The 16,316-nt window shown below is 39.7% G+C and overlaps 1 long non-coding RNA gene across 1 annotated transcript; it reads left to right on the plus strand.

Moving 5' to 3' along the window:
* Window positions 1-61: 61 nt before the first annotated feature.
* On the plus strand, window positions 62-15,418 carry LOC133378403 (uncharacterized). Its single transcript, XR_009761002.1, has 3 exons — window positions 62-122; window positions 11,575-11,687; window positions 15,343-15,418. It is a non-coding gene; the product is annotated as an uncharacterized LOC133378403 (long non-coding RNA).
* The last annotated feature ends 898 nt before the right edge of the window (window positions 15,419-16,316 follow it).

Consider the following 16,316-nt stretch of genomic DNA (forward strand, 5'->3'; position numbering starts at 1 on the left):
TATCACTCTACATATAAAAGCACACTTTCTTGGGCTAATAAGCTCACAACTTTCAAAATACAAAAAAAGAAGGTGAAAGAAATGCTATAAGCAGTTAGAGAAATAAGTAGACTAAAAAAAGTGTAAGTAAACAATTTTTATAATTATGTGTTTTCTTACTGTTTATTTAGAAATTTGAGTAAAATGTAAACAAAATATAAATCATATAAATGTATACATGTGTTTGTATTATAGCCCCTGACAAAGGCTGATATACAATAGAGCCGAAACGCGTTGGGCATTTTAAAGAAGACAAAATAAATCATTTTGCAATATTTGGTCATTTTGGGTTTTGAACCCCCCTGTTTTTTGTAATCTTTATTTCACTTTGGACAGACAATCTCCTCTCACAGAATCTTGAGAAGTGTAGTTAGTGAAGGGTGCTTGGAGTGCCTAGGAGATGCCCTGTTCCTGTCACAGACCTTCAATCAGAGCAGCTGACTGCTAAACCAGTCTGGACACTGAGCTCTGTCAGTGGAATAGGAGTCTCCTCTCAGCACCCTTCACAAACTATACTTTCCAGGATTCTTCGAGGGAAGCCATGACTGTCTCAAGTGAAATCAAAATCTGGTGTGGGTGTGGCTCCCTGATTAGCCAAGCAGTTGTGAGTCTGGCTTTTAGAACACTGACAGTTGGTTCTTACTGAATATTATTGTTGGCTTCAAGCCAAAATTCTTAAATTAATTAAAAATCAGCCAGGCATTTTTTAAACTTTTAAACTGCAGAAGATGAAGGATTACAGATACTCTGTTAACATGGATGATTTTGCATGAATTTCAACAGATTATGAGAACTCTGTGAAAAAAGTCCAAAAGGGCTCTGGGATTTTTCTCTCTCTTTTTATTTATTTATTTATTTATTGCACTTGTATACCACCCCATAGCCGAAGCTCTCTGGGCGGTTTACAGCAATCAAAAACATTAAAACAAATATACAATTTAAAACACATATTTTAAAAAACATTTAAAACACAATTTTAAAATTTAAAACAATATAAAAACAATTTTTAGTCTTTTTAGACTTGAACTCTTGATTCTCTCTGACTGTTTTGTGTATTGCCATGAAAATTTAGAGGTGTGTTAAGCAATCTTTTCTGAGTTCAGGACTATAAGTTTTATAACGTTGTGTTTTGAAATGAGCTTTTGGGAAGCATCAGAGTGGTATAGGGGAATTTTCAATTTAACATTGCGGAATGTGAAAAATCCATGCTGGCTATAGTATACAGCCACACTCGTGGCTGTATAATAGAGTGTTTCTTCACAATCTCTTTTGGCCACCTTCTATGTACAGAAAAGCATTCTGATTTTCTGCAAGGGAAGGATTTCTTCTATTTCACCCAGTATTCTAATAAAAAATTTCCCAAAAGCTACGCTTATAAAAATATTTTAATAATGCAAAACATGTTCTTATCTACAAAGTCCTGAACGTTTTCCAGAAGGGAAATACCTGAACGTATTTTTTCACGCACTAGCACTAGCACTAGCCAAACAGCATTAAGAAATATTCAGCCTTAATATTATGCTAGACATTTAGGGTACTGGCCATTGACCTCAGAAATGCATTTCTCATGATTCCCAGGGAATTCAAAGAATGAAATGATATACTCTGAAAAGATGTGAGCCAACACTTGGGGGGTATGTCTCAGAACTTGTTTGTGAGGGACCTGTTGAGTGAGACATAAATTACTTGCCTGGGGGCATTAACTTCAGTGGTCCTCATATTTTATTATCAGACAAACATGAGCATGGGAAATTGAAACCTTTGGACATCAATCTTCTTTTCAACATCACAATATGGTACATGTTTCTTGTAATCTAAGAAGATTTCCAAGGTCACAAAAACATCATTAGTTTCATTTCCCACTGCCCAGTTTTCAGAGAGAAAGAGGAAACTAACAAGAAACAAGCCAGGAAACCCGGGGCTGACCCAACAAGATATCATTGCCTTTAGGAGAAAATCTAATACAGAGCTTGGGGCTTCTTCTGGTTACATCAATTAAGCGTCCTCCGTAGATCAGAAATGTGAGAACTAAAGCATATTTGAGAGAAAGGGAACACACTTGAACTTCAGGCAGCAGAAAATGGTACTGGGGTTGCATACAAAGAAAAGCCATTTCCTGGGCTTTTATACAGCAGGGAAATAAATAATACCTATAAAGGTAAAGGTGTCCCCGCACCTGTAGTGCGAGTCATTTCCAACTCTTAGGGTGATGTCTTGTGACGTTTTACTAGGCAGACCGTATATATGGGGTGGGATTGCCAGTTCCTTCCCCGGCCTTTCTTTACCCCCCAGCATATGCCGGGTACTCATTTTACCGACCACGGATGGATGGAAGGCTGAGTGGACCTCGACCCCTTTTACAGAGATTCGACTTCCTCCTTCCGTTGGAATCGAACTCCGGCCGTGAGCAGAGCTTTGGCTGTGTTACCGCTGCTTACCACTCTGCACCACGGAGTATATATAATATATATATAAAAAGAACTAGTGCATATGAGCGCATATGAGCTGCCATGTATACATTGCTTAAAATTGCTCCATGTTGCAGCTCTCTATGCAGAACATCCTATTTGTGTGGAGCAACTCATCATGCAGATTGAGTTATTTTATTTTCTCCAAGGCACTGGAAATCAATTATTTTAGGGCTTGGCTGTGTCTGGGTAAAAGCACCAGATGAATATGATAAGCTTCTGTGCACACTAAAGCCATCTAACAAGGCTTGTAACAGTTATTTTGGAGCTGGGCTGGCCATGAGTAGATCAGGATGATAAGCTCCTTCTAACATGGTGGCAGCTGAAAGGAGGAGAGATGCATGAGGATTTTCAGACTTTGCAAATTCCAATCCAAAATGCCCTGATCTGCAGTTCCCAGACTAAAGTTTAGTTTGGAACATAGAGAGCAATCCTGACCCCAGATGGGCAGTGGTGGGACATATTAAGGCAGGAGGGCTACTGTGGCATTGACTGCCTTGCAGCTCAAACTGGCCAAGGTGGAAGGGGGGAACAGGCAATTGCTGTAACAGCTTAGAGGTGACACAGCAATCAAGCCCAATTCAGGACTTCCTTGTTTGTTTGTTGTTGTTGTTATGTGTCTTCAAGTTGACTATGACTTATGGCGACCCTATGAATCAGCGACCTCCAAGAGCATCTGTCGTGAACCACCCTGTTCAGATCTAGTAAGTTCAGGACTGTGCCTTCCTTTATGGCAGCCTTTCCCAATCAGTGTGCCTCCAGATGCTGTTGGACCACAACTCCCATCAGCCTCAGCCAGCATTGCCAATCGTTAGGAAAGATGGGAACTGTGGTCCAACAACATCTGGAGGCACAATGGCTGGGAAATGCTGCGTTATGGAATCAATCCATCTCTTGTTTAGCCTTCCTCTTTTTCTACTCCCTTCTGTTCTTCCAAGCATTATTGTCTTTTCTAGTGAGTCATGTCTTCTCATGATGTGTCCAAAGTATGATAACCTCAGTTTCATCATTTTAGCTTCTAGTGATAGTTCTGGTTTAATTTGTTCTAACACTCAATTATTTGTCTTTTTCGCAGTCCATGGTATGCGCAAAGCTCTCCTCCAACACCACATTTCAAATGAGTTGATTTTTCCCTTATCCACTTTTTTCACTGTCCAACTTTCAGATCCATACATAGAGATCGGGAATACCATGGTCTGAATGATCCTGACTTTAGTGTCATCTTTGCATTTGAAGACTTTTTCTAGTTCTCTTACAGCTGCCCTCCTCAGTCCTGTTTGTTTATAGATCACAAAAACAAACAGCAAAGCGATGTACATAAGAACACAACTTTACCATAAGATCATTGCCCACACACCAAGGAAGACTTGTGACACATGTATGGTTGAAATGTTATATTTATTAAAATATAACACATAGTCAATCAAATTCCAATCCGCCAATTAAAGAATCTCAAATCCTTCGGGCAGGTGAGGCTCAACCTATCTATGAGGGTCTAGACCCTCCCAACCAGGAGGCAAGTCAGTCACATCGTACTGCAACTCCCCAGACAAGGATGTGGGAAAACTTCTCCCTCCTTGCAATCGGAGTCAGGTTTGTGGTTCCAACCTCCGCATCCTGGCCCCACCTTACAGGCGTTCACCATGATGCGCAAGCCAGTCCCACATGGACACCCCCCGGATCCACACCAGACATTACGCCTTAATGTTTCACCAGGGGGTGCCCTTTTCCCAAATGCCTCATCCACCTCAATTTTAACCCCAATTACCTCACCTGCCCGAATCCAACGCTAGCCAAACCGGAATCACCACAACCCACCCAGAACAAGCCAAATGAATCAAACCCAAGCAGTATGGAGTAGGCAAAACCAAAGACATTCTGAAATCAGAATCTCCAAAAAAAAATTCCTACTCAGCCCCCTCAGGCGACTAGCAGAGCCCATACTGACAAGGGAGGGGTGGGTGGGTGCCGCAAGGCAAAAAAGGCACGCACTTAAGGAGGAGCAGGCTATATATAGCTGCTCAAAACCCTTCCCAATTGGTCAAGGTGCACCACCTGACCTATTACACAATTTTCTGGAACCTTCCCGAGCCTTCCCAATAATAGGGTGTAGGCAAATCCGCCCCAGCCAAATGGGCAGGAACGCTAATAAAAGCAAAAATAAATATTGTTTGGTAAACAAATGCACATCTCAAAGTTTGTCCAAATAACACAATTTTCAGGAGACATTTAAAACAAGGCAATGATGATTCTAGCCAAACCTTTACTAGCAGTGAGTTCCATAAGAAAGGGCCTACCATATTAAAGGCTCAATTTTTATATCCTCATCATCCTACCCTTTTTCCCAAAAGGAGTCGAGGGTGGCAAACAACTAAAGATAAAATAATAAAAACATGTTAAAAACAATTCCAATACAGATGCAGACTGGGAAAGATCTCTACCTAAAAGGCTTGTTGGAAGAGGAAGGTCTTTAGTAGGCACCAAAAAGACAGGCCTCTATTACACTTTGGACACTCATGGCTTCTCTCAAAGAATCCTGGGAAGTGTAGTTAGTGAAGGGTGCTGAGAGTTGCTAGGAGATGCCCTGTTCCCCTCACAGACCTTCAACGAGAGCGGCTGACTGTTAAACCATTCTCTTAGGGGAATAGGAGTCTCCTCTCAGCACCATTCACAAACTACACTTCCCAGAATTCTTTGGGGGAAGCCATGACTGTCTCAAGTGAAATCAAAATCTGGTGTGGGTGTGGCCCCCTGATTAGGTAAGCCAAGTAGCTGTGAGTCTGGCTTTTAGAACACTGACAGTTGGTTCTTACTGAGCAGGCCCTACCCTATCATTGAGTTCAAGCCAAAATTTCTTAAAGTAAGTAAAGATCAGCCAGGCATTTTTTTTTTTTACTTTCAAACTGCAGAAGATGAATGTCAGAGTATGGGGCAAGGTCAGTATTAGGATTACAAATACTCTATGAACATGGCTGATTTTTTAATGAATTTCAACAGATTATGAGAACTCTCAGAGAAAAAAGTCCAAAAGGGCTCTGCGTTTTTTCACTCTCTTTTTAGACTTTGAACTGTCAATTCTCTCTGACTGTGTTGTGTATCACCATGAAAATTGAGAGGGTTGTTAAGCAAGCATTTCTGAGTTCAAGACTGTAAGTTTGGTAAGGTTTTATTTTGAAATGAGCTTATGGGAAGCATCAGAATGGCATTGGGGGTATTTTCAATTTAACATTGCGGAATGTGAAAAATCCACGCTGGCTATAGTATACACCGACTCTTGTGGCTTTATTTATTTATAAATATATCTATATGCTGCTATTTCATTTTAAAACACCAAAGCAGTTTACAACCAGTAACAAAACAACAACTGTACAATAAAAACATTAAAAATACAATGAAAAAGGTCAACGATTGCAAAAAGACATCTTGTTAATTGCCTGCCTAAGCCTGGTGGAACAGAAAGGTTTTCAGCAGGTGTTTAAAATTTAAAACAGAAGGTGCCTGATGAATCTCTATTGGCAGAGCATTCCAGAGAACTGGGACGATGACACTGAAGGCTCAATTTCATGTCAGTGTTAAATGAACCTTGCCAACTCGGGACAATCAAAACTGCTCCTGCAGATGACATACGTATACACATACATGTGCACGCATGCACGCACACACACGCACACGCACACACACACACACACACACACACACACATATATATGCAGAAGGCTTTATACACCAAAAACAGCACCTAGAACTTAGCCCAATAGCTAATTGGTAACCAGTGCAATTCTTTCAACAGTGGGATAATATGTTGGCAATATCCTGCCCCAGTGAGCAGTCAAGCTGTCACATTTTGCACCAACTGCAGCTTCTGGACCAAACTCAAGGGCAGCCCATTACAGTAATCCAGCCTTGAGGTTAGCAGCACATAGACAACAGTGGTAAGGTTATCCCACTCCAGAAATGGCCATAGCTGTCTTACCAGCCAATGTTGGTAAAAGGCACGTGTAGTCACTGAAGGAGAGATGTGAGAGAAATTTGATTCAGTTCACATTTAAAGCTGAATCTATCAAATTCACACTTTCCAAAACAATAGCAAACCGAAACAGAATCATCCTTTTAAATTTACACTTACCCAAATTTTGTGATGCAATTCTCCAACCAACCAATGTTTATAAAAATGCATATAAAAAGGGAAAGTATGCATAAAATGAATATATTAGTGAAAATATCACAAAAATGCATTACATTAGGAAAAATTGTTTGCAAAAATGTGTTCATTAGTCACAACTGCATATAAAATTGTGGTTATTAGGAAACATTCACACTAATATGCTGAAGAATTTTCTTGTTTTTTTTTTAAGTGTAAATTGCTACAGAAATGTGGAGAACTGAATTTAAGATTGGAAAAATTAGAAACTAAGAGAACTGAAATTAGCATACCCTTCCATCCCTACACTAAGGTCACCTAGGCTTCTAGCAACAAGGATGGATCCAGGAGCACCCCAGACTGCAAACATGCTCTTTCAGGGGAAGTACAACCCCGTCCAAAATAGAAAGTTGACCAATTATACATGCTCAGGAACTGCCCACCCACAGCATCTCTATCTTGCCAAGATTCAGAGCCAGTTTGTTGGCCCTCATCCAGCCCACCACTGAGTTCAGGCATCAGTCCAGGTCTTGCACAGCCTTTCTCCTCACAGAGCTGCAATTCCCACAGTTCCCTGAGAAGAAGGACTGATTGTTAAACTACTCTGCACATTGTAGCTCTATGAGAGGAACAGGGGTCGTAACAACTCTTAGCACCCTTAATAAACTACAGTTCCCAGGACTTTGTAGGAAGCCATGACTGTTAAAGCAGTATCTTAGTAATTTAAATGTATGGTATGGATGTGGGCAGAATCTCTTTCATTTGCACTAATCAGCAACTCAGGGGTTTACTGGGTTTACTTTACTCCCTCCTCCCCGCCCATAAGCTACATGGAATGGTGTCTTCTGGCCTCCGAGCACTGGTTAGACTCTGAAGAGAGTCTTGAGAAGATAGCAGGAGGTGGGGAGAGAATATAGCATTGTCAGAACTACAAGGTTCAACTGATTTTTTTTAATGGTTGCAAATGGTTGAAAATTTTGGCAGTTTGTTTTTATTGATTCTAAAGAAGAAGAAATCTGCTACCAAATGAAGCATGAATTCAAGAGGAAAAAAGTGAAAGAGCAACATTGAAAGAAGTTTACTATATTGCCTAATGACAAGAAGCTATCCATTGGTCCCTGGAAAAAAAAGAATAGTGACAATAACATGGATAATAGACACAGATGTTGCTCTCTTCTGATTATCTGGGAATCTAGGTTTCCTTGCAGATGCATGGCAGCTGAGTGAGCCTGGGTGACGTTTAAGATCAGCATCACTCTTTCTCTGTTTGTAGAATGGAACTCATATTCTGCAGCACTAATCTAAAGATCAGCTGCAAGGGGAGAGTTTACATGAAATAGCTTCCCTTTCTTGAATAAAACCAATTTAAGAAAATTATAGACAGTAGAGGCAGCATAAGAATTTCCAACTAAAATTCAGTCATCTTTACCGGTCTGTCACTGACCAAAATGATTTTTGGCTTGAGGTAGCCATTCATTATACCATACATGAACTTCAGAATTGATAGCCATAGTGCTTTTGCATAAGATAATTGTATTTCTTTGAATAATATCCTGAATTTAACTGTTTATATATAGAAAGTTGTTATTCTGAATAACAGTGAATATTTTGCGCATTTCACTGTTGAAATGCTATTTCATTGATTCTCTATCCAAGAAACGGGGAGGGAAGGAGAAAAGAAAAAGTGATAATCTAGGGTCTGATCATACCACTTTCTGGACTGGTACTTCATACTGCACATATGGTTGTAGGGGTGGGGAATTCCTCCATGGCAAACAAACAAACAAGTGTTCCTTTACAATCTCATTGCCATTTGTAAACAGCTCCTGTGCACAGCTTTTCTCATGCAATTTCAAGCTTAATTTAACACATCCCTACAAACAGCATGGAGAAACCATATCATATCTGACAGACAAACTTAACCATTGAGTCAATATACATTTTGGAAGCATGTGCTTATTAAAACAGGTTCTGTGTCTTCATGGGCAGGGATTTAAATGTAAACTCCCATGAATCAAAACATTCTAGGCTTCTGAGAGGTGCATCTCTAAATTGCCCTGGCCTGAAGGCAAAAACCTACGCTTGGACTGGTGCAGAATTCTGCAGCTAGGGTACTGAGAAGGCCTCCTAAGTACTATACACACATTTCATCTCTGCTGGGGAAAAAAGCATTGGCTGCCTATGAGTTACCAGGCCGTGTTCAAGATATTGTTGCTGACCCATAAAGCCATAAACAACTTGGGACTTGTTGGACTGACTTCACTGGTATAGACCCTGTTGATTCCTTTAATCAGGGTGGGAACTGATTCTGGCTACCAGGCTGAATCTTTATCTCCCCCACCTCCGCATGGGCCATGTGGGTGGAGTTTCCAGTTTGTTCATCACCTGATGTCACAATGATATCAGATGACATTTTTTCACCCTCATGGTTTGAGATTAAGCCTTGTGAGTGAAAGCCCTGCACAGTGCCTTGAAGTCCTTACAATAGCTGCTTATCAGGGCTTCAAAGTGCATTTCATAGCTCTGTACAGGTGCTCATGATCAGCTGGTTGTTGGGGCTTGCAAATCAAATTGTTCTTTGTTACGGGCAGAGGCCAACATCCAACAACAGCATAAAACACATTATCCATAATATAAAATAGAATAAAATTAAGTAAATAAGATAATATAGAATAAGGGTGTTATCTGATGTCATCACAGAAATGGTTTTGGCACCTACCCCCTGAAATAGCCTCCTCCTACAATTTGAGAAGTATTAACTGTGATAGCTTTTAGGTGGATGTTGAAAACATAATCTGTTTAGACAAGCTTTTCCTGACTCTTGAGGACATTTTAGATCACACTGCTCAATGTTCTGTTTTATTCCTATTAGGTTATTACTGCATTATGAAAAATCTTTAACTCTGTTAGTTTTATAGTAGTGTTATGTATATGTTGTTTTTTAGTTATGTGAACTGCTTTGCTTGTTTATGCTAAGTGATATATAAGTTATATAAATCAATGCATACAATTAAATATCAAAAATACACAATTTAGCAGAGAATAATGTTAGATTAAAGCAAAGGTGGAGATATTAAAAAGGTTAAGCAGATGAAATGGCATGGAAAAATAAAAAGGTCTTCATCAGCCATGGAAATTATACCAAAGGAGATGACAGGAGAGGCTCTTTGGGGAGAAGATTTCACAGCTATGGCACCACCACTGAAAAAATGTGTCCGTTTTAGGAGGGGATTCCATGCAAACCCCTTCCTGCTGGGAACAGACACACACTACCAAAGCAGGATTTAACCCCATCCTCCCGCCCATCAGATGACATCACATACGTTGTTAGCTGGTGGGCAGGTGGACATGCTTTGGGGGAAATAGCTTTGTGAGCCAACTTTAACCCTCTGCCCATGGGCAGGGCCAGTGTTTAACTATGTTTAGTTATTTTGTTATATTGTTTCAATGTGTTTGATATATTATGTTTTTAATTGTATACTGGATGTTTTTATGCTGTAAACCGCCCAGAGAGCTTTGGCTATTGGGCGGTATAGAAATATAATTAATAAATAAATAAATAATAAAGGGTGGCCAGGTGGGACACTGGCCCAAGGGGCCCTGGAGCTACAGGGGGGCCCTCAGTGGCTCCTCTGCTCCCCTTCCACAATCCGCGGCACCAACCACAGATCACAGGGCAGGAGCTTCCACCTGCCCACCATTCCCTCACCCCACCTACCTGTCTCCTGCCTTCTAGCATTGCCCTTAATGAAGATGGAGGCCATGGTTTCCCTAAGGTACTGAAGCACCTGCCACCATCTTAGTTGATGGCAGACATGCGTGTGTGTAGCATGCACGCATGCCATCAACAAAGATGGCGGCAAAGGCTTCATCCCCTTAGGGAAACCGCGGCCGCCACCTTGGTTAATGACAATGGTAAAACACAAGAGACAGGTAGGTGGGGGTGGGGGTGCATGTGCGTGCACACATGTGCACATGCTGGGGCCCAGGGCAAGCTGATGCCCAAGAGCCCCGGCATGCCTGGAGCCGGCCTTGCCCACGGGGTTCCTCAGATGCTGTAATGCTGCTGTTGCACAATGGCCTGTAATGGTCTGTGCTGGCACGAACCATTGATATCATTCCAGGAGAAAGCTATGTGCAAGCTAGTGTACTCCTGAATTCATTTAAAGAGCACTTTAAGTAGAGAAAACCACATTCAAATTACAGTGTAGGCACAATTCCTAAAAGTGTGCTTTGCCAGGATTCACAATAATATAATAATCTCTTAGCATCCTTATTCCATTGGACCCTTCTGTGGTTTGGGATCAATATAAGGCCTGTATCATAGAGGTCACCCAAACTATAGATTCTTATGTTCTGATCCACTGAGATGAACCTGAGAATAAAAACCCCATTTTATGCACACCTCCTTACAGCAGTCATGTTGAGATCAGTTGCATTACTTGCCTTAGACAAGCGATCCAGAAACCTACATTTGTTTGCTCATATTATGGACCTTTGGTTTAAATAAAGTGCAATTTTCTAAACCTCCCAATTGCAAAGAAGAAGTCTTAAGCATGAAGGAATGCTTTGATAAATGTCTAGGAACCAGAGAGGGTTTGGATGGAGATATCAGTAGCCATGTGGGTGGCATATTCATCACTGCTGGATCTGCAGCTCCAAATGCCAGACTTCCTCTTGTGACTGTGAATTGTAAGGCACAAATCAGTAAACATGGCGCAAAAGAGAATGCATTTGGCATTACGATATGGAGTGTATCCCTCACAGGAACAGCTGGCTATTCGTTAATCTCTGTGAGCTCAGTTTTATAGTCTCACTTGTGTCTTTGCTGTTGGGATCTGATGAATTCAATTTATTAGGGATGATTAATTGATTTCTCAGTTAGATGGTTACTTTCCTTTTCATTCCTCCCTTTCTTCTTAAAAGACATATCTCCGTAGGACAGTCAGAGCACAAGAGAAATAGCAGTCACTTTTTTGAATCTCACTGATGAAAACAGAATATCTTCTGGACCATATCCATCTTGGTTTTCTGTACAGGTATGCATTTCCTTAGATATGTTCCTAGACATCATGATAACAGAAAGGATAGTCATGGCATTTTCTGTGTTTGTGTGTACAAAATGGAGCTGAATTTTTTTTTGAATGAACACTGTACTATATTTGCTCTGTATTGTACTGTTTTAATTAATATGTGGTTGTATTGTATTTTGTACATTTTTACACAATGTATTACATATTTTCAACAAAACAGTATTACATAATGCAGAATTACATAATGCATTCAAATAAATATTGAGGATTGTATCCAACACTGCATGAACAGAGTTCTGCTTGCACAATGGGACTTCCCCTTCTTCTCTCCCCACAACCCACAACGTCTTCTCTTGAGGGTCCCCCAATTCTTCAGAGAAGATTTTGAGAGTGCATGGGGGGGGGGCTGCAGGGGAGAAAAGAGAAGGGGGAAATTCTGTTGTGCAAGTGGAAGTCTGTCATGTGAGCAGAACAGCAGCTATGGCTACAACTGTGCATTATTAATCAGTTAATTATGATGAGATTTTCAGTTTTTATATCATATACAAGAAAGTAAATAGTTAAATGTAATTGTTCAATAATAATAATAATATACAAATACTTTAAAACATATTGATATCTTAAGATAATTATATTTTATGTACAAAAGGAGGAAAAAAAGACCCAGGCAATTGTACATTTTCTACTACAGATCAGAGCTTATCAACTTAAAACATTTCAAAACTGTCCTAAATGTTTGAAAAACAATAATTCCTTTGACAATACGCTATAATTGGGGAACAAATTTCTCTAAGCATACTTTCTACATATCCTTTTTAATTTATTAATCCAATCATTACTTTGATATATATTTTGCATTTTCTGTTTCTCAGCAAGCAGGATTCTTGCTGCAACAATCATGTAAGAAGCTGATTCTGTATGTTCTCTTTTTATTGATTGAGACATTGCTAAATTGATGATGATGATTATGAAATTAGAACTGTTTTGTAGCTCAATATTTTAGACACTGTGTTATATCCAATGTTAGTCATACTTAGAATACATTCATTGAAATTAACAGAAATTACTAACATTGGTCCATTAATTTCATTGTGTCCACTCTGAGTAAAGCTTAGTTGGATAAAATCCATTTGCTACGATCATTTCCCAACTTTTGGACTTCAGTTGGTCATGAGAAGCAATTAACAAATTTAATAAACAAAACAAAACAACTATATATTTCTTAATACAAAATACGGCATACAGCCATTAGGCTGTAAAGCTGTGAGGGGACATTTAGTTTACTTCTTATGAACAAAGCTATTTGTATCCTTTATTTCTTGGAGCCCCGAGGGATGTTTGAGGAATTTGATCTTTCTGAATTCTGATATGAACTGAACTGATCCTCACGGATTATTACTTGGATTTTGACTTAGCTACTGGTGTTCACATTTCCCAGATGTTCTAAAGCAGTCCTCCGCTTGAAATATATTAAAAATGCATGTTTTGACAGGAAGTGTGTTCAGAAGCACATATTTGGAGAGAAAATATATATTAAAATATTTATAAAAATGCAAATTTTCTGCAGAGTTTTTTTTAAAACCCCCCCCCGATACTGTAAATGCAAAACATGCAAAAGTGGCACAGGCCAGAAGCAGATTGATTCTAGCCATCCCAAAATTCTCCCCATACTACGTGGATCATTGTTTCACCAAAGTCAGATGAGGGAAGTAATGTTACTCATGCCTTGGTAACCGCCAGACTAGTGTAATGCACTTTTATATAGGGCGACCATTGAAGACAGTGCAAAAACAGCAGTTGGTGCAGGATATTGCCACCAGAATGTGGAGTGGAGTAAAATTACACCAATTTTGAAGCTCTTGCACTACCTGCTTATACATTACTGGGCCCAATCGAAGGTGTTGACTTTAGTGTTTAAAGCCCTCAACAACTTGGGTCTAAGACTTCAAGGAGCAACTCTTTTGTTTTTATCCTGCTCCACTAAAAACTGCAGTAGAGGCCCTTCTTGTGCTTCCATCAGTGAGTGAGGTGAGGCCTTTTACATAAGAACTTAATAAGAGCCTGCTGGATCAAGCCAAAGACCTATCTGTTCCCACAGTGGCCAACCAGATCCCTATGGGAAGCTTGCAAGGAGAACATGAGTGCAATAGTACTCATCCTCACCTGCAATTCCCAGCATACTGCCTCTGATTGATAGCAGACTTTCCATGATAGCACCCCAGCTGTGGAACTCCCTCCCTTCTGAATGATGACTGGCATCATTCTTGGCCATCTTTAATGCCCTTAGAGACATTTTATTCTCTTAGGCTTGCAGTGGGGACTGAAGGGAGATATTCTGTTGGATTTATCTGCAGCTGTAATGTCACTGAGGTTTTGGTAACTGCTGTAATTTTGTTGGGGAAGGTCTTGATCATTGCTGTCACCTCCTGTTTGACATATTTGATTTTTAATTGCTATTTTTATTTTCTTTAAAAAAAACCCAACTCCAAAAAAACCTGTTGTTATAGCTTTTTAAAAGCTGCCTCCCCTGAAACCAAGAAATTGATGAAGGGCAGGATATAAATGTAATAAATAAAGAAATATAGTGTGGGCTATATCCAGTGTTAGTCATATTCAAAGTAGATCTATATAAATTAATTTACAGGATTAATGTAGACCCATTGATTTCAGTGGGTCTCCTCTGAGGAGGTCTGAATTGGCTACAACCCTATGTCTCAGGGCAGCCATGCTGATTCCCCAGGGGGACTCGTTCATATACTTCTTCCCCTTGCATGACCCAGACTTCAAAAGGATTGGGCATCAGCACAGGTGACCTGCTCATGCCTTACTTCCCTCTCACAGTTGTGGTCTTGAGGCTGCTCTGGGTGGGCGTTTCAATGGGACTAAGATTCTATTTCTCACTACAAGTGAGAATGAGTTAATGCAACTGCCTTGACAACCAAGCTTACCTTTTTCTTAACACTCACACCACAGTGGAGATTCATTGTAGAAATGAGCTTTGGGAAGTATCCAAAACCATGAAGAGCTCACTTATATCATGAATTAACATTTTCGAAGGCCTCAATTAATATTTTCCCTGTGATTCAATGTATACGAGAAACGTCTTGTAAGTTAAGGACAAACTACATATGATGTTGGATAAGTAATTCCACCCTTCAGTGCAGGTTTGTTGTGTGTGGTACCAGTGCTTGCAATTCGCATTTTTCCATAAAGGTTCCATGGAAACAAATGAGAATTTATCTTAGAGGTAGGCAAATGAGTTCCTTTTGGTTTCTTTCCATTTCTCATTTTTTTCAATCTTATGTTCAGTTCTCCACATTTTTTATGTCCTAACTAAAATTCACCAGCGTTTTAGTGTGGATTTCTCCTAATATACATATTTTGTATGCACTTTTGCCTAATTTTCAATTTTTTGCAAACTAAACTATTTTCCCTAACATAATGATTATATATGTTATTTACACTAATATATTAATTTATATGCACACTTTACCTTAGCATGTGTAGTCTTTACACATTACTTGGTTGGAGAACTACATTGCAAAACTCAGAGTACAAATTCTGAAGGATGATTGTATTTTGCATCTTTTCTTCAAAAAGTGTGAATTAGGTAAGACCACTTTTAAATATTAACTGACTCAATTTTTTCCTCCATCCCTAGCCACATCACTCCCTTGAATGGCCAGTACTCACAGCCCACAACTTCACCTAGAAGAGGTTCCCTAAACATTTTTCACAAGTGAGATGACTCTTTGCAATAGTTTATGGTAGTTTTATATGTGGATCTTGGGGCCAAAGTACATGTGATGTTAATTATATAGCTCTGCCCCTAAGTGTTGGGACTGGTAGATGAGTTCACATTTCCATGCATTTCACAATGCTGAATGTTTGTAGCTTTGAAGTTGCTCAAAACTGTGGACAGGAAACCTCTGGCAGATGCAGAGGTGGCTGATGAGGACAAAGATGCCAATGTCAAAGATTCATCCCATTCCTCAGAGCCAGCAACATAATGAATGTTGCAGAGAAATGTTGAGGTTTGCTCAAATTGCAGGCTTTTAATAACTAGAAAAGCCATATTCACAGATCGAGAGAAATTATTGTGAAATATCCCAAAGCATTTCAGATGCAATGAAAGTATATTTGGTCAAATTCTAATCTTGCTAATTGCATGTCACCTCCCTAACATAAATGGAGATGGCACGTCTGTCATGGAAACGAACAGTGGCAGCCTTAAATACAAAGCAGAGCAATTTCACAATACCTAAAGTGAATTGGAATATCCTGCATTGGTTATGCAGATTTGCATGAGTGATAGTAAAGAAACCATTTCAGTGAAAGGACTCAGCCAATGCCAATGCATACATTAATACATCTGTCCACAAAGTTTAGAGACTTTATCTATGAAACTACTTTCCAAATACAAAGTCCATTGAATGATTTGTAAACAGTGTAAAACTGATGTATATAAGCATGATGTCTATCCATTTTATTTTTGGAAACTGTTGTATGAAAAATGGGCTGCCTTCAAGTAGATCCCGACGTATGGCAACCCTATGAATAGGGATTTCATGGTAAGTGGTATTCAGAGGGGGTTTACCATTGCCTCCCTCTGAGGCTAGTCCTCCCCAGATGGCT

This window comes from Rhineura floridana, chromosome 2, assembly GCF_030035675.1.
Source record: "Rhineura floridana isolate rRhiFlo1 chromosome 2, rRhiFlo1.hap2, whole genome shotgun sequence".
NCBI classification, from domain to species: Eukaryota; Metazoa; Chordata; class Lepidosauria; order Squamata; family Rhineuridae; genus Rhineura; species Rhineura floridana.